The 19,123-nt window shown below is 41.4% G+C and overlaps 1 protein-coding gene across 4 annotated transcripts in view; it reads right to left on the reverse strand.

The window, feature by feature from the left end:
* The window catches only part of LOC101355471 (zinc finger protein 709-like), a 35,916-nt gene extending 23,336 nt beyond the window's left edge, over nt 1-12,580 (reverse strand). The window contains exon 1 of one of the 4 annotated variants that reach the window (XM_023739446.1): nt 2,533-2,544. The gene's annotated coding sequence lies outside the window, so the exon portion shown is untranslated. Of the gene's footprint in view, nt 1-2,532; nt 2,551-4,009; nt 4,233-10,880 lie in introns of those variants that run through there. The other 3 variants (XM_023739441.1, XM_023739443.1, XM_023739445.1) reach the window with 3 other exon arrangements.
* Nucleotides 12,581-19,123: the final 6,543 nt, after the last annotated feature.

Below are 19,123 nucleotides of genomic sequence, written 5' to 3' on the forward strand. Positions count from 1 at the left end.
ATTCTACGAAGCCAGCATAACCCTGATACCAAAACCAGGTAAGGACACCACAAAAAAATAAAATTACAGACCAAAATCCCTCATGAACACTGACACAAAAATCCTCAACAAAATTCTAGCCAACAGAATTGAACAACATATCAAAAAAAAATTCATCATGATCAAGTGGGATTTATACCAGCTATGCAGGGACGGTTCAACATTAGAAAAACAACGTAATCCATCACATAAATAAAACAAAAGACAAGAACCACAGGCTCTTATCAACCGATGCAGAAAAGGCATTTGAAAAGTCCAACACCCATTCACGATAAAAACGCTCAACAAAATAGGAACGCAAGGGAAATTCCTCAATATAATTAAGGGCATTTATACAAAACCAACAGCCAACATCATCCTAAATGGAGAGACTTTGAAAGCATTCCCCTTGAGAACAAGAACCAGACAAGGATGCCCTCTATCACCACTCTTATTCAACATTGTGCTGGAGGTCCTAGCCAGAGCAATTAGGCTAGAAAAAGAAACAAAGGGCATCCAAATTGGTAGGGAAGAAGTCAAAGTATCTCTATTTGCAGATGATATGATCTTATACACAGAAAACCCCCAAAGAATCCACAAGAGAACTACTGGAACGAATAAAAGATTTCAGCAAAGTTTCAGGATACAAGCTAAACATACAAAAATCAGCTGGATTCCTTTACACCAACAAAGAGAACCTCGAAGAGGAAATCACCAAATCAATACCATTTACAATATCTCCTAAGTAGATAAAATACTTAGGAATAAATCTTACCAGAGACGTAAAAGATCTATACAATGAAAACAAGACACTACTGCAAGAAACCGAAAGAGAACTGCATAAGCGGAAACACATACCTTGCTCATGGATAGGTAAACGCAACACAGTGAAAATGTCAATTCTACCCAAAGCGATCTACAGATACAGTGCAATCCTGATCCAAATTCCAACAGCACTTTTTAATGAGATGGAAAAGCAAATCACCAACTTCATATGAAAAAGGAAGAGGCCCTAAATAAAGCATTACTCAAGAAGAAGAAAGAAGTGGGAGGCCTCACACTACCTGACTTTACAATCTACTACACCACCACAGTAGTCAAAACAGCCTGGTACTGGTACAACAACCTATGAGCAGCTGATATTTGACAAAGGCCAAAAGTCCGTTAACTGGGGAAAAGACAGTCTCTCTAACAAATGGTGTGGGCATAACTGGATATTCATCTGCAAAAAACAAACAAGACCCATACCACACACCATGCACAAAAACTAACTCAAAATGGATCAGACTTAAATATAAAATCAAAAACGATAAAGATCACAGAAAAAAAAAATAGGAACAACGCTAGGAGCCCTAATACATGGCATAAACGCAATAAGAACCATAATTAACAACGTACAAGCACCACAAGAGAGACTAGATAAATGAGAGCTCCTAAAAATCAAACACTTATGCTCATCAAAAGACTTCACCAAAAGAGTCAAAAGACAATATACAGACTGGGAAAAAAATTGTGGCTATGACAAATCCGATCAGCGTCTAATCTCTAAAATCTACAAGATACTGCAAAACAACAAAAAGACAAATAACCCAATTAAAAAATGGGCAAAGGATATGAACAAGCACTTCGCCAAAGAAGATATTCAGGCGGCTAACAGACACATGGAGAAATGCTCACAATCATTAGCCATTAGAGAAAAGCAGATCCAAACTCCAATGAGATATCATCTCACCCCATCAAGGCTAGCATTAATACAAATAACACAAAATAATAAATGTTGCATAGGTTGTGGAGAGACTGACACACGTATACACTGTTGGTGGGAATGTAAAATGGTACAACCACTTTGGAAATCGATTTGGCGCTTCCTTAAAAAGCCAGAAAAGAAGTACCATACAATCCAGCTATCCTGCTGCTTGGAATATATCCCAGAGAAATAAGAGCCGTCAGAAGAATAGATATATGCACACCCATATTCACTGCAACATGGCTCACAATAGCAAAAAGATGGAAACAACCTAGATGCCCATCAACTAACGAATGGATAAAAAAATTACGGTATATCCACACAATGTAATACTACGCAATGATATAGACCGATGAGTCCGTGAAACATCTTGTAACATGAAGGAAGCTGGAGATCATTATGCTGAGTGAATTTAGTCAGTCACAGAAGGACAAATATTCTATAAGACCACTATTATAAGAAACCGAGAAAAGGTTTAAACAGAGAAAAAAACATTCTTTGATGGTTACGAGTGTGAAGAGGGATGAAGGGGATTATTAACTAACTAGATAGTAGATAAAAATAATTTTAGGTGAAGGGAAGGACAGCACACACTACAGGGGAAGTCAGCACAAAAGGACTAAACCAAAACTAAGAAGTTTCCTGAATACAATCAAACACTTTGAGGGACAGAGTAGCAGCGGCAGGGGTCTGGGGACCATGCTTTTAGGGGACATCTAGGTCAACTGGCATAACAAAGGTTATTAAGAAAATTTTCTGCACCCTACCTTGGTGAGTAGTGGCTGGGGTCTTAAAAGCGGCCATCTAAGATGCTTCAGTTGGTCCCAACCACCTGGAGTAAGGGAGAATGACGAACACCAAAGACACAAGGAAAGTATTAGCCCAAGAGACAGAAAGGGCCACATAAACCAGACTTTATCAGCCTGAGACCAGAAGAGCTACATCATGCCCGGCGACCACCAATGACTGCCCTGACAGGGAATACAACAGAGGGTCCCAGATGGAGCAGGAGAAAGGTGGGGTGCAGAACTCAAATTCTAGTAAGAAGACCAGACTTAATGGTCTGAGACTGGAGGAACCCTGGAAAGCATGGCCCCTGGATTCTCTATCAACCCAGAGCTGAAACAATTTCCGAGGCCAACTTTTCAGACAGGGATTGGACTGGACTGTAGGCCATAAAGTGATACTCGTGAGGAGTATGTCTCTTAGCTCAAGCAGATACAAGAGACTACACGGGCAGCTTCTGTCCGGAGGTGAGATGGGAAGGCAGAGAGGGTTAGGAGCTGACTGAATGGACATGGGGAATCAGGGGTGGAAAGGAGAAATGTGCTGTCACAGTATGGGGAGCGCAATTAGAGTCACACAACAAAGTATGCATAAATTTTTGTATGGGAAAAAATATGTAAGCAAAAAACACTGAATAAAATTAGTTAATCAAAAAAAGTCTGAAACAGACAATAAAAAAGAAAACGAAGAGGAGCCATGTTAGGCAGGGAGACTGATCCAGATTATGCCTCGGAAATAACAACAGACATGAATTTTAGTTCACACACCGTCACTGACTAGATATTTGTCCATCGAAAAACTATTTCTTTAAGAATATTACTTTTGTAAAATGCTGTAAATACTCCCTAACTCAGTGTTGTTTGGAGAATAAAATGAGGTGCAGTATATAAAGTACCTGGCGCAGTGCCAGTCGTTCTCAAATAGCTCAGTAAATGGTAAATACACAGGCCAGCCGTGATTGAAGCCTGATGAGGAGCTCAACGCGGCTGTAGTTAGTTCGCATGCCCGCGAGCGTATGTGTTCGCTAGAGTGTGTGTGTATGTACTTGTGCGAGAGTGCCAGCGCCTTTGCTCTTCGTGTGCGCCCGTGTGTTGGGAAGCGGGGGCAAATGAGGCCAAAGAGCATGACTGAAGCTAGACTGTAAAGAAAAAAGGAAGGGGAACAAAGAGAAACGCGCGCGTGTGCACGCGAGTGTGTGAGCATCTGCGTGTGTCTTTGCAAGCAGTGGCAAACGTGGTCGCAGAGTCTGGCCGAGGCTGGAGCGTAAAGAAAAAGAAGAGAGAACAAAGGGGCGCGGGGGCGGCGGACGGGAGGTGGGGGCAGGGCACTGAGACCCAGGCGAGCGACCCCGGCGCCCGTGAGGCCCAGGACCCTGCATTTCTCACGCGCTCCCTGTGCCGCTGACGCCGCTGCCCCGAGAAGCACGCGTGTGCGCGGCGAGGGTTCCCACGACCTCACCTGTGAACGCACCGAGAGCCCAGAGGAGTCAGCAGGAAGCCAGGCGGCGGCGGCTCCCCGGCTACAGGGAGTCCCGAGGCTCTGGGAGACCAGGAGTGCGCGGGGAGCGGGCGCAGCGCCCTCAGACCCGGGACAGGAGCTGCGGGTCACCGGCTAGCGGAGCAGGCCCACCGGCGACAGGGCCACACCGACCTTATACCAGAGCCGGAGAGACAAAACCAGGCGGTAGAGAACGCACATCCACTTCCGGTTTCGGGGACGTTCGGTGCACCGGGAAGGGATTCCGTGCGGGAACCCACGGCGCTCCAACTCGCGACCTTGGGGATCAGTGGTTCCCCCTCGTGTTTGCGATTGGGCCAAGGCTGTCCTTATTTCCTCTACAGAGAAACGCCTGGGTGTTCTTAAATGCATACATGAATTGAAACGCGCATTTCGGTAATCACAGATACCCATGGAGAGGAGAGAAAGATGGTGTTTATGTGTTTGGCCATTTGAAAAAATTTTACCATGTCCTTTAGAGAAATATTTCTTTGCTCCTCATAGATATTTCCGCATCTCTAGAATTGTTAAGTCTCTAGTTTTCCTTCTGTTCCATGGTTTGTAGTCTCCTGCATATCAGGTATCTTTCCCTAGGAGCAAGGTACAGACTGTGCACACCCAGTCTGATCTTTCCAAGTGCTCTGGATCCTGGAGAGCAGAGTTTTCCAGGGTGAGAGGCAGGGAGGTACCAGTTGTTCTGAGGGCCAGTAGGTGAAAGATGACGTAACTTTGAAGACAATTATTTAGTTTTTTTTTTTTCTCATATATACACACATATAATAAGGTACATAATATGTGCTAATCTTAAGTGTACAACCCGATGAATTTTTACATCTGGATATTCACTCATATAACCTCCTCTTAGATCAATGTAGAGAAATTTTTCTGCGTATAGGAGGATTTCCTTCTGCCCTTTTCCAGGTTGATATTCACCCTAGGAGTCACCAGTGTTGCGACTGTCATTGTCAGAGATAAGATTTGTCCATTCTTGGACTTCATATAATAATACTGTATGAAGTACAATGCGTCTAACAGCATCTAGTCAACGTAGTAATGTCTGCTAGATTTTATCTGTTGTTGCACATAGAAGTAATTTTTTTGTCACTGTTTTATTCCAATAGATGAATATACAATTTTTCTTATTTTGTTGTTCATTTTATCTGTTGTTAATGTTTGTATAATCCAGCATATGGTCTATCTTGATGAATAATGAGCACTTAGAAATAATGTGTCTTTGCTGTTGCTGGGTGGAGTGTTCCATAAATGTCAACTAGGTCAACATGATTGACATTATTGTTCAGGTCTTGTATATGCTTGCTGACTTTCATATCCCTGTTAAGGTGGAAGAATGTTGATAAGAACATAGTCTGGAAAACTAAGAGAAATATGAGATCAAAATGTTTTGATATATTCATTGATTAAAAAAAAAAAACCATAATTAAGGGACTCTCAAATGCTTGGAAAATGTTGCTCCATGTTCATATTATAATCAGAGGCAAATCACATCCCCAATGTGTTGTTGTAGATGCTGTTGGCCAAAATACACCATTAATCTAATATGGAATTTCTCACTTTTTGGGTTTGGTTTCATGGAGGTTTTTATTTTATTTTATTTTTTTTGTACTTCAGGTGAAGGTTTACAGAACAAATAGATTCTCATGAAACAGTAGTACACATATTGTTTTATGACATTGGTTAACAACCCCATGACATGTCAGCGGAGGGTTTTAATCACTTTGATCAACATTACAGAAAATGGAACATATTACATATTCATCATCCTTCTAACTTTTCCTGTGATAAAGGGGAGCAAGGCAAGTTGGCCATGAAGACGGCACAAATATCATAATACACTATTACCTAAGGTTGTTATTGTCAAGAAAGCTGAATAGTACAGTGCCTCAAAGTTCAAACTTGAGAGTCTAAATTCCAGCTCTGCCATATATCAGCCGTGAGTTGTTTTTTTTTATCAAGTCACTTCACCTCACCTCCCTCAGCCTCAGTTTACTCTTATGTGAAATTGGAGCTATAAGAGTACTTTCTCCATAGGGTGTATGAGATTATCTACTTGTCTTGTGCTTTCTTTCATCCCTTCCTCCTTCTTTTGGTAATGATGTTGTGATTTTCCTTTGGGGAGTTGCCGCTTCTTTAGTTTGGTCCAAATAGTTCAAATAAGGCTGACCTCACTTCCCAACTGGAAGGATAGGTGAGTGACCCATACCTGGTAGTAAGTGAACACTGGCCATAGGGATTGAGTCACCGGTTAGCATGTGACCAGAAGAGGCCATTCAGAATCCATTCTGAGACTTTTGATGAGGTAGTTGGGGGAACCACTCTAGGGTTGTTATCTTGATTGGATGTAAGCATGGAGTTGATGGCATTCACCTCATAATAACATGAGGATAGTCTAAGGATGAAACAACTTAGAGGGAAATATAGCAGAGAGACAGAAAGTGTCCAGATGATATCGTTGAGCCCATGGATACAGCTATGTCTTTACCCAGCTGTCCCAAAGACTTCCAAGCACAAGAACCAAAAAAAAAAAAAAAAAATCTTTCTTAACAATTTTTTATCTTTTTTTAAACTAATTGCAACTAAAAATTTCTTCACTAATTTTGTATTATTGGGATGATAAAATGAGATTAAAACATCTGTTGCTGTCGAGTGGATTCTGACTCAGCGACCATATAGGACAGAGTAGAACTGCCCTACAGGATTTCCAAGGAGCAGCTGGTGAATTTGAACTGCCGCCCTTTTGGTTAGCAGCCGTAGCTTTAAACCACTGTGCCACTAGGGCTCCAAAATGAGATGATACATTTAAAATGCTTAACTCAACACCTGCAACAATGGACTCAAGCATAACAATGATTGTGAGGATGGCACAGGACCGGGGCAGTGTTTCATTCTGTTGAACATGAGGCTGCTATGAGTCGGAACCGACTCGACGGCACCTAACAACAACGCAATGTCAAATAGCGTATAAAACAAAGAATTGGATTTCTCACTGTTAAGATAACAAATTTTTTTAAAATTACTAAGTTAAAAGGTTAATTTTATTCTTTATGCAATCTGCCAAAACAAATTCCTGAATCAAAAACAAAGCCACATAATTTTGAAAAAAAAACTAAGGTTTTTACCTTTAAAATTTTTGCTTTAAATAACTTAAGTATCAGTTCTCAGTAATCTATAATAAACTTCTCACAAGTCTGAAACTTTTTAGAAAGCCACAAAAGATTCGTTTCTGTTATGTGATATAAATTACATAAAATATGTTATCAAATCAGGAGAAGTACCAATTTTTCTTTGAATTAAAAATTTACGTATCAAGAATGTTTATCTAATATTAAACAATAAGCATATATTATGTCTTAATTATATTATTTCCATTGCTAACTTAGTCCCAACTTTGCTTCCTTTAATCTAGCATCATCAAAGCCAATGGTTTTAACTATAGAATTCACACTATTTATCTATAAAGTTTTTATCACCATTCAAATGATTAGCTTAATATAGTTTTGATATATCCTGACTATATAGTACCATGTCTCAAGATTGTTATATGTTATATCTGAAGCTCTCTGGAAATGAGAATAATCAGTATATTTAGAGGTTAGTTTTCTCATTAACTTTATTTGGCTTTGCGATCTGTTGTAATTTCAAGCATGTCGTTCACTTTTTAAAAATTATTGTAAGTTATCCATGGTAATCCTTAAGTTTGTCATCTGCAGAAAAGTTCTACTTTACCAACTCACTGAAAATGCTTGAACAAAATACCTCAACAAAAATGAACTATATCAGACTTATAAAAAGGATTATAATAATTCAAATACGTATATCATTGGACTGAATCAAGATTTCTAAAACTTGAAAAAAACTGACAAAATTTCAAGGTATTACTGATCTAGAATTACAAGTAACTAAAATTAACTATGGAGTTAAGACCTGGATACACCTCTCTCAACTGAAGAAAGCTGCTGCTCCTACTTGGACAGTTAAACCAACTAAAGGACTCAAAGTAAAATTCAAAAATCGCCAGGATGAGAAACAAAATCTGGCATGGACAACTCATCCCAGGATCCAGGACCAGGCCTGTAAATCCTTTGTTCCCAAACACCGGACAACATAAAGATAGAATTCTTGAATTTGGCTTATTTCTTTTTTGTAGTATTTCCTATTCTTTCGTTTTATATACCTTCCAGGTCTGTGGACTAATAACTTTCCCTTGGTGAATGAATGTTATTGATATTATTGCTTTGTGCCTAACCCTCATTGTTTTTGAAATAGCTTTAGGCAGCGGCCTAATCCTCTTGGCATATCTGAATGGCAACCCCACATTCCAGAACCGAGCTGGTGGAAATCTAACTCTTTAGATTTGAAGGAGGCTATGGCTCCACCCTTTAAGAAGCAGGAGACTGTGACTCTACGCTTTGAGACCCAGAAGGCCCTACTTCCACCCTTTGAAACCTAGGAGGTCATGGCTCTACCCTTTGAATCCGAGTCAGCCTAATTCCTGTGTTCTTACCTACAGTTCTGGTACTCTCAGAACTGCTCCAGGGATGCTCCTTTTATTTTCTTGGAGGACAATAGGTGTAACTCCTTTGATCTGTTTCCTGCCTGTAGAATCCCAAGAAGCAGACAGGTTTCCTTCTTTTCATCCTCTCTCCATCTCCTTCAGCCTAAGATGATGGGTTTTCTGCTGTCGAAGTTGGTTGGATCCATCAGTCACAGGACTAATCTCTTTAACAAAAGATTGAGTCACCAAGACCTTGGTGAGAGTTTTAGGGAACATGTCCTTAGTGTGTTCAACAGAATTTTCCAAATCTTTAAATTCTGCTTTCATTTTTCACAGTTCATTTTTAAGTCCATTCTTTTTTCTCGCATTTCACTATAAGCGGGAAGAAGAAATCATGCCGCCCGTTTAAGACGTTTCTTTGAAGTCTCCTCAGCCATATACCCAAGTTCCTTACAAGTTCTCCTCTCTACCAAATATTCGAACATAATTCAGACAAGCTCTTTGCAACTGCATAAAAAGTATCACTCCTCCTCCATTGTCCAATCTCATGTTCATCATTTCCTGTTAAAGCATCACCAAACGCCTATGTAATGTCCACGTTTAGGAACATTCTATTGAAGGCACCGTATATATTCTCTAAGATGATAATTTCTCTATGGCTCTCCTCACTTCTTCCTGAGCCCTCACCAGAATTGCCTTTGATGTCCATAATTTTACCAACATCTCAAGGCAAACTAGGCTATTAGGCACCTTAAAACTCTTCCAGCCTCCACTCACTACCCAATTCCAAAACCACTTCCACATTTTTGATTTTTACAATAGCACCCCATGCTCCAGTACCAAATTCTGCCTTAGTTATCTAATGTTGCTATAACAGAAACACAAGTGGGTGACCTTAACACAGAAATTTATTTTCTCACAGTTTAGGAGGCTAGATGTCCAGATTCAGAGTGCTGGATCTATGGAATGCTTTCTCTCTTGGTCGACCTTAGGGGAAAGTTCTTGACTCTTCTCAGCTTCTATTTCTTGGTTCCGCTATGATCTTCATATGATGTGGCATCTATCTTCCTCCATCTCTGGTTGCTTGCTTGGTTGCTTACTCAATCTGCTCTTTTTCTATCTCAAAAGAAACTGACTTAAGACACACCCTACACTAATACTGCCTCATTAACATAACAAAGAAGACCCACTCCCAAACGGGATTATGTCCACAGGTATAGGAGTTAAGATACATAACACCTATTTGAGGGGTACAACTCAACCCATAACAGGAAGTACAAAGCACTTTCAACCTGCGGGTCTCATCTCTCAGTTGTCTCCTTGTTCTACGGAGCCTCCTAGGTGTCTCCGTTCTATATCTACATATGTCTCTTTGGCAGGGGTGTTTGCCTTGGTCCTGTACAACGAAGTCGCTCCCCTGATGCACCCCTTCCTCTATAACTTGTGGATAGTAAAAGCATCTGACAACTTTTAACTTCACAAGGGGGAAGAAGAATCAATCAAGATCAGCAGCCCAAGGCTGATTCCTGTGAGGCAGAGGTCAGATATGTCTCCTCTTTCTGCCATTTTTACCAATTCTGACACCATCTGTCTATCTCATGTCACTCTCTACTTCTCTGCTGGGTTTGATAGTTCATTGCAATGACCACACAGAACTCACAGACAATACTCACGATTATGGGGTTTATTCGGGAAGTAACAGGTTACAATTCAGGTTCAGGAATGCTCAGAATACAGGTCTTCCATCAGGACAGACTCTTCCCTTCTGTGCTCACAGGCACGCCTCTCCCTGGCTCTCTGTCTCTGCCCAAAGGCACTCAGGTTCCTTGCTCCATGCGCTGGGAAGCCCACTGAGTGGTCTCTCCTGCCACTGCTTCTCACCATCTTCAGGGTTACACCTTGCTGTCTCCTGGGCCCAGGAGCTTCTCAGCACAGGGATCCCAGGTCCAAAGGATGAACTCTCCACTCCTGGATGTTCTCCTTGGTAGTGGTGGGATCCTCTATTTCCTACCTCTGGTGTGGGTCATTTCAAGCCCAGTAGGATGGCAAAACCAACCAATCCCTTTGGTGGGCTACAATTACCCTATCTGCACAGTCTCGCCCAATCACCTGGGTGGGCGTTACAAGACCTTGGCAACAAAGGCTACACAAAAGCGATCCATGGTGTTGCAGACCGCCCCCGGCTTTTCTAGTAATGGTTCTTTCATACTTGGAGGATAACTTCTCCCTCCTAATCATTTTACCCATCCAAAACAGTCATTAACCATTAGTCCTCAATAGGGCAAAGAGTCTTAAGGGTGGGGTTACTCAGGTACTCACCATTCAGGTCTACTGCAGGTATCCATCTGCTCTGGTCAGGTTCTCCAATAGTTCGTCTTGGCTTCACCCTTTCTGATGTCTGATAAAATTCAACTGAGAGAAGATTACTCCCTTGCTCTAAGCCTCACAAGGTATCAGCATAGCAAAACATTTAAGGACCTTTAGGTTTGGTCACCGTACTCAAATTCAGCAGTGACTCCCTCTTAGTCCACACTTTCACACTTACAGCTTCTACAATTAGTTTTTACAATCACAGTTAACCCTGTTAACAATCAACACTCAAAAATGAATCATATAATTATATTGACATCTTCTCCATCCTCTCTTACCCCGACCTATCAGGAAAAGAGGAATCTATTCAGTGGGGATCCTCTCTCGTCCTCCTCATTTCAGGTAAGCACAACCACTTCATGCCTTTCTCTTCTCCCATTTTAGATAGGTAATGTTTAAATTGCCCGTCCCTATTAAACCAGTACTATGAGAAGACAAACATGTTCCCTGGTCTTAAAGAATCTTCTGTTCCAGTTGTAACTAAGAGCATCTGCATCCATAAGCAAAGTACAGTCCAGAGCAAGCCATCAAATTGCAGCAATCTACACCAGCTTAAGATGCCAAACGTCTTCCTCTTCATTCTGTCGGATTCTGGTCCGCTCATCCCTAGCCATCCAAGCTAGGCCACAATGGGTAGTAGCCTTAGGCTCCAGAGCTCACACACATCTCCAGGCACTTCAGACAGCCCCTTCACAGTCCCATCCCTAACCCCTTTGGGCTAGATAAAGGGGTTCCACCTGCAAACTTCAGGAGTTCACCAACTCCCTTTATTTTCTGACCAGCCAGACCTTCCTCTCACTCTCTTATCCCAAAACCCATGGGCTAGGTCAACGACTTCCAGTGGAACATGTCCATATTCAGCCTGTCTCTTCATTGCTGCACTTCTCAACTTCTGCTCATTGAGTGGACCCAGGTGGTCACCACAAGCAAGCATACTAAGCTGTCTACTCGCTGGCTCCCTTTAACTTCCAGTCCTGGAAAGGTGCTCCTTCTGAAGGACACTCTCTTTTCTAGCCTGGATGAGTCCAACAGCAAACTGCTTACTCGAAATTCAAAAAGCAAAACACTTATTTTCTTGCAGATCATTCACATGAAAATCTTCTGATCTCTCAGCAGTTCTAGATAGTTCTGCATGACTTTTCAAAAGAAAAATCTGGGTGGGGCTCAGAGTTTTGACCTAAGCCTCCAATCTTTACACAGGGCTACTGCATTCAAACAGCCTGTTTCCCTCAGGCAAATCCTAGCTCCCCTTTTAGCATACCAATCAAGTATTGGCTGAAGGTGGAGTTACACGTCCTTTGCAATCTATAACACCCAATATTCATTTCTATCATAAATTTAGGTCTGCTTTACAACACTACGTAGGAGAAACATTCAACATCCATAGTACATTTAGATAAACACATAATCATAAACACATAACCCTTTTAAAAAATTCCAGTTTCATCTTTTCTCCACCCCTTGACTGTCTTCCCATTCATATGCATATGGCCTTGGGCCTCTGGCTAGGTGGAATCAGTAGACCTTGGCCCCCTATCAATCATCCTGCTTATCTGGCCTGGCTTTTGCCCCAGGCCACTTCAGCTGAATCTTTTCAGCCATTACAGGTAACAACAAAAGTAACCATCTAAGAATCAAAAGTTTCACTTCCCAAGCTCCTTCATTCTTTCTCTTACAAGTTTCCAGGCTTCTGTGAGTCTGGAACCATTGCAAAGAATCCCACTTCTGATGCCAACTGTAAAAACGGCTTGGGGTTGGTGGCGTCTGACCTCCTCTAACTTCACAAGGGAGGAGAATCAAGATCAGCAGCCCAAGGCTGATGCCTATGAAGCAGAAGTCAGACATACCTCCTCTCTCCATCATCTTTATCAATTCTGACATCAACCATCCCTACCATGTCACTCTCTTACTTCTCTGCTACTGTTTGATAATCCATTGCAATGTCCACACAGAACTCATAGACGATACTCACGATTATGGGGTTTATTTGGAAAGTAACAGGTTACAGTTCAGGTTGAGGAACACTCAGGATACTGTTTTTCCATCAGGACCTCTTCCCAGCTGTGCTTGCACGCACACCTCTCTGCTTCTGCTGAAAGGCACTCAGCTTTCTCACTTCATGGACAAGGAAGCCCACTGTGTGATCTCTCCTGCCACTGCTTCTCTGCCACCACTTCTCACCATCTTCAGGGTTACAGCTCGCTCTGTCTCCCGGGTCCAGGAGCTTCTCAGTGCAAGGATCCCAGGTCCAAAGGACGTGCTCTCCACTCTGGCTGTTATTCCTAGGTAGTGGTGGGATCCTCTCTTTCCTGCCTCTGGGGTGGCTCATTTCAAGCCCAGCGAGATGGCAAAACTGACCAATCCCTTTTACGAGATACAATTACCCTATCAACACAGTCACACCCAATCACCTGGGAGTTACAAGACCACTGTGAGAAAGGCCATACAAAAGTTATCCATCATACTGCAATGAACGAAGACATGAAGGAAGCCCTGCAGAAGCTTCTCTGCAGTGAGTCTTCCTCCCAGTGACAGCACCAATGCACTGAGCTTGGAAAGTGTGTCCAAGGGTGACAGAACAGAGCCCTTAATAGTGTGAACTCTTAGGTTTCCCCTTCTGGATTTAAATCTTGATGCCATCCTAAAAGACTGTGACTGTGAAAAAAAATGCTTACTGTTCTGTGCCTTAGATTCCTCATCTGTGAAAGAGAGTTTAGGACATGTGCCTCATAAGGCTGATGTGAAGACTAAATGAGCTAATATGGAAAAGCACCAGCATAAGAAATATCAAGTCAAGGACCAATTAAATGTTGCCTATTGTTATGTTAGAGGGATGTTTATAATGTCTGAGTGTTGTCCCGTATTAAGCTAGTTTTTTTCGATGTGACCTGGCCTCTACTAGAGCTAATGCCCCAGGATAAATATATGCATTGTGGGATGTTTAGCAGGATCCTGGGCCTCTAAAATACTAAATGTTACTAGCCATGTCTCCCTCCTAGTTGTGATTATTAAAAAATGTATCCAGATATTGACAAATATCCTCTAAGGTGGCAAACGGTCCCCAGTTGAGAACCACTGATATTAGGAGTGTCTTCAAAAGAGGAACAAAAATTTTAAGACTGAAAGGAATGAAATGGGGGCTATATCCCTGTCCCATTCTGGAAACTTGGGGAATATGATCAGAGTTTGGTCCTTTCTCTGTAGCAGAGGTGGAAGGTTTGGGCACACTGTAGATCCTGAGATGACACTTGACCCCCTTGGATTTCCAGAGGCCCCATGAGGAATGAAAGGCAGAACCTAGAGCCCACAGTCCACAGATTGGAAACAGCCCCTGGCATGAAAAGTGAGGTGATGCACCCAGTGAGCACTACGGACAGCCTTTGCCAAGGAACAGATGAAGGATTCACTGTAAGGAAGGTTCTGGGGGATTGGAAGGGGCTAAGGCACAGCTAAGTCAGCAAGAGAGGACCACATGGTCTGGTACAGGCCAAGAGGACATAGCATGAGTACACTTGATCAGAGCCTTTGATAGAGGCTGCCAGTGGAAGGCCCAATGACACAGCCAATAGCTGACAGTTCAGGTAACTGTCCGGTGACCTCCATTTTCCACTTGTTACCATTCTAATTAGCGTATGGCAGTGAGCTGAGATCCAGAGGGCCCACGCTTGCATATATCTCATACAAAAATCTGCTCTCTTCCTCAGTGTGTGGGATGTCCTTGCAAAGGATTGTCTTGATTTTGCACATTTTTAGTCAATTAGAATCACACAGTATGTAGCTTTTCTGGACTGCTTTCTTTCACTTAGCAGTATGCATTTAAGATTCCTCTGTCTTTTCCAAACTTGGTAGCTTATTTATTTTTAATCAGTGGATAATATCCCACTGTATGGATGCACCACAACCTGTTTACCCATTGACCTATTGAATGACATCTTGGTTGCTTCCAATTTTTGGTAATTATGAATAAAGCTGCTACAAATATTTGTGTGCAGGTTTTTATATGGATACACATTTTTGACCCATTTGGGTAAATACCTAGGAGTGCTATTGCTGGATCAGAATGGTACACCTGTTTAGATTTGCAACAAACTGCCAGACTGTCTTCCAAAGTGGCGATCCCATGGAACACTATTTTTTACCTTCCAGTTTGGCAAAGATCACAGTTTAACACTGTGCTGGCACTGCCGTGGGGAAACAGGCACATTTATATATTATTGATAGAGTTTAAATTGCTGCAGCTCCTATAGAATGCAATCTGGCATTGTCTATCAAAATTTGAAGTGTACGTTTTAAAATACGTCCATTGACCCAACAAAATTTCACTGCTAGGAAATTTATTCTACAGATATTACTCAGACATGTGCATGATGGGCAAGAATGTGGCTTGCAACATTGTCTTTAAGAACAAAAGGAAGGAAAAGACTTAACTGGAAAACTGGATAATACGTTACAGTCCGTGTATGTAATATAAACCATTAGCTGTTTGAGACAGATAGGTCAATTGCTATGTGCAGTGTGAAATGATTTCCAAGACATATTAAGACAAAAAGACTAGAAAGGTACAAACAATATGTGTGGTAACCTACTATTTGTGTAGACGTCATTTGTGTTTGTATATGCATAAAATATCTCTGGATACACAAGAAAATTATCACAAGGATTCCTCTGGGGACGATGATTTAAATAAAGAATGAGAAAGAGATGTTTCATTGTATACATTATACTATTTGAGTATTTTTTATCGGGGTATATATTTTCTTCTCCAAATACAAAAGACATTTAGAATAATAAAATACATGGAATATAAAACAAAAGGAAAGTTTGCAATTCACTTCTCTGCTCTAACCTGAATTTTTGTAAATATATATGTAATACATTTACCAATTTAACGTTTTCCAAGTGTACAATTTAGTAACATCAATTACATTAATTGTATTGTGCAACCATCACCAATATCTGTTGTCAAGTTTTCCATCACCACGAACAGAACTCAATGTCTGCCATTAAGTCTGAGTTGACTCAGCATTGGCCAGGGACACAGGGCAGAGCCTGAGTGATGTAATCATCCTGGACCTTCTACTAGGTAAGTCCCACGAGCAGAAAGGAAGCTGCATGCTATTTGTTCTATTAATTTTACCGTATCCTCTGTGAATTACCTGTTCCCTGTATCTGAATCTATTCTCTAAGTCAGGAGTCAACACACTACCAACCCCAGGCCAAATGTGTCCAATAGCTTCTTTTTTAAATACTGTGTTCTTGGAACATGGCTACAATTCAAGGACGTATTTGTCTACAGCTGCTTTCGAGCTACAACTGCAGAGTCAAGTGTCTGCAAAGGTGGATATATAGCCTGGAAAGCCTAAAATGTTTACTATCTAGCCCTTTACAAAAATGTTTGCTGAACCCTGCTCCAAGTTACTATCTGGCATGGATATTATTTCCAAAGCAGACGTTTATTAGAAACAAATGAATAATCTACCTGTATCTGTAGCCGAAATATTGTCATAGCAGTTTAAATATGTGAATGTGCTTACCCAAGATATACTCACCAAATGACGACATGAACGTGTTCCATGAAAATATTTTATAAAAAATGAGCCTTTCCTCCTCTCTTCCATTTCTTCTATAATCTGTCAGCAGGGTTCAAAACAGGAGGAGGAGGGGCAAGATGGCAGCACAGATATTAGCACCCTCACAATTCACCACAATGGCGAAGAAAACAAGTAAAAACCTGAGAAATCAGTGATCTTGGAACTCTGGACATCATCTGAAGGATCGGAGAACCAGGCTGAGCACCACACTAGGGGAGAGTTTAAGAAGTGACCACAGGAAGGTGGGGACTTGCAGACCATCCACACCCTACTCGCCACCCAGCTCAATGTGGACATTTTAAGATGGCCACAGGAGGCAGCAGCTTTATTCATAAGTACCAAAAAGCCCAGCGCAGGAGCAATATACAGGACTCATTCTGAGACAGGCAGGGAAGGAGAGAGAAGGTGGGCAAAGTGTATACTGGGACTAGGCAGACCTGAGAGAAGGAGCACAGAAACAGCATAGATTTGAGTCCCGTGAATGTTAGGAAAATCCAGCCAGAGTAACATGGTGCAGACTAGCCTGGGTGACTTTACGGACAGAGGGACAGAACAGAGTGTGCACCTCTAGAGAGGGACACAAGGTAGATGTATCAGTGCAGGTGTAGGCAGTGGTGGGAGAGCACCAGAAATTTTTGTTGTCTGGTGCCATCAAGTTGGTTCTGACTCATAGTGACTGCACATACAAAAAAACAAAAAACACTGCCTGGTCCTGTGCCATCCTCACAATCATTGCTGTTCGAGTCCATTATTACAGCCACTGTTTCAATCCATCACACTGAGGGTTTTCCTCTTTTTTGCTGACCCTCTACTTTACCAAGCATGATGTCTTTCTCCAGGAACTGATCCTTCCTGATAACATGTCCAAAGTACATAAGATGAAATCTTACTATGCTTGATTTTTTTTTTAACATTTTACTGTTTAGGTAAATGAGCAAATAAATTTCCCATTCTATAATTTATACACAGCTTGTTTCATGACACTGGCTGCAAACCCCTGAATGTCAGCACTCTCCCTCCTTCCTCCCTGGGATCCCTGTGTCCATTTGCCCAGCATTCCTGCTCCCACCTTCCTTCTGAACTTTACTTTTGGACAAATGCTGCTCTTTAGGTCACGTACAGTTGATTGTTCCAAGGTGTACATTCCTCACTGGTGTTACTATTCATTTTATACACCTATCTATCGTATGGCTACAACATGGTCATGATTTATGTATGGTAATCTAGTATTTGTGCAGAAAAAGTCATTTGTGTTTACACATGCATAGAATATTTCAAACACACAAAACGATGACAAGAATTTCTCTGGGGTGGATGGTTGGGGTCAAGAGAGAGAACGGGGAACTTTCTCAATCTTGGAATAATTTCAGTTCCAAATTTGAAGGGTATCTAACGGTCATAGTCTTGGGGGTTCCACCACTCTTAACAGTAACTCTGCTCTTACGAGTTTTGTTCTACATTTCTCTCCCACTCTGTCCATGACCTACTATTGTGGTCCCAGAGTGATTGGAAATGGTAGCCAAGCAACATGTAGTAGTTCTAGTCTCAGTCTAGTGGAGGGAGTGGTTAATGTGATCCATTAGTCCTCTGGACTAATTGTTTCCATGAGTTTTTGTTTTCCTCACTCTTCTTTGCTCTGGAAGGAAAGACACCAATTGTATCTTAGACTGTCACTCACAAGCTTTTAAAACCCCCGTCTCTACTCATCAAAGTAGGATGTAAAATATTGTCTATATAAATTATGACATACCAATTGGCCTAGATGTCCCCCAAGACTATGGTCACTAGCCCTCAAGCCCAGTATCTCAGTCCCAGGAGGTATATTGTTACAGCTAAATTTTCACAACCGTGTCCCCTATATGCTCTACTGCATAATAGGTATATTTGCAGCATGTATATATATACATGTACGTGGATGTACTTCCATATGATCCCCTACCCCTGTTCAGCTTACACATCTAGTATCTACTCAAACATTATGGTTCACTATTACAGTTGTTGCAAGACTGCATATGTATTAACATTTGCTGTTGTTGCCTTTTATTCTTGCATACATTTCAGTGTCTTCCTTTACCTTGAATATGTTGTGCTGACTTTACTGTATATTATCTTTCCTTCACCAAAGTTAGTGCATGTCTAGTATCTAGTTAGTGGTCCCTCCTTCCCCCCAACCCCAGAAAACATTATACAATGTTTATATCTGTGTGAAAACCTTTTCTTAGCTTTTTATAATAGTGGTCTCATACACTATTTGTTCTTTTGTGATTGACATTTCACTCAGCATACTGTCCTCCAGGTCCATCACCTCCAGGTCCATGAGATGTTTTGCAGATTCGCTGTTATTCTTTAATGTTGCGTAGTATTTCATTGTGTGTATATACCAGTTTATCCATTCATCCATTGATAGTCAGTAAAGCTTTTTCCATCTTTTTACTATCGTAAATAGTGCTGCAATGAACATGGGTGTACATGTGTCTATTCGTGTCATGCCTTTAATTTCTCTAAGATGTATTCCTAGGAGTGCCATTGCTAGATAACATGGTATTTCTATTCCTAGCTTTTTGAGAAAGCACCATACTGTTTTCCACAGGAGTTGCACCA

This window comes from Trichechus manatus, unplaced genomic scaffold (assembly GCF_000243295.1).
Source record: "Trichechus manatus latirostris isolate Lorelei unplaced genomic scaffold, TriManLat1.0 scaffold00134, whole genome shotgun sequence".
NCBI lineage: Eukaryota > Metazoa > Chordata > Mammalia > Sirenia > Trichechidae > Trichechus > Trichechus manatus.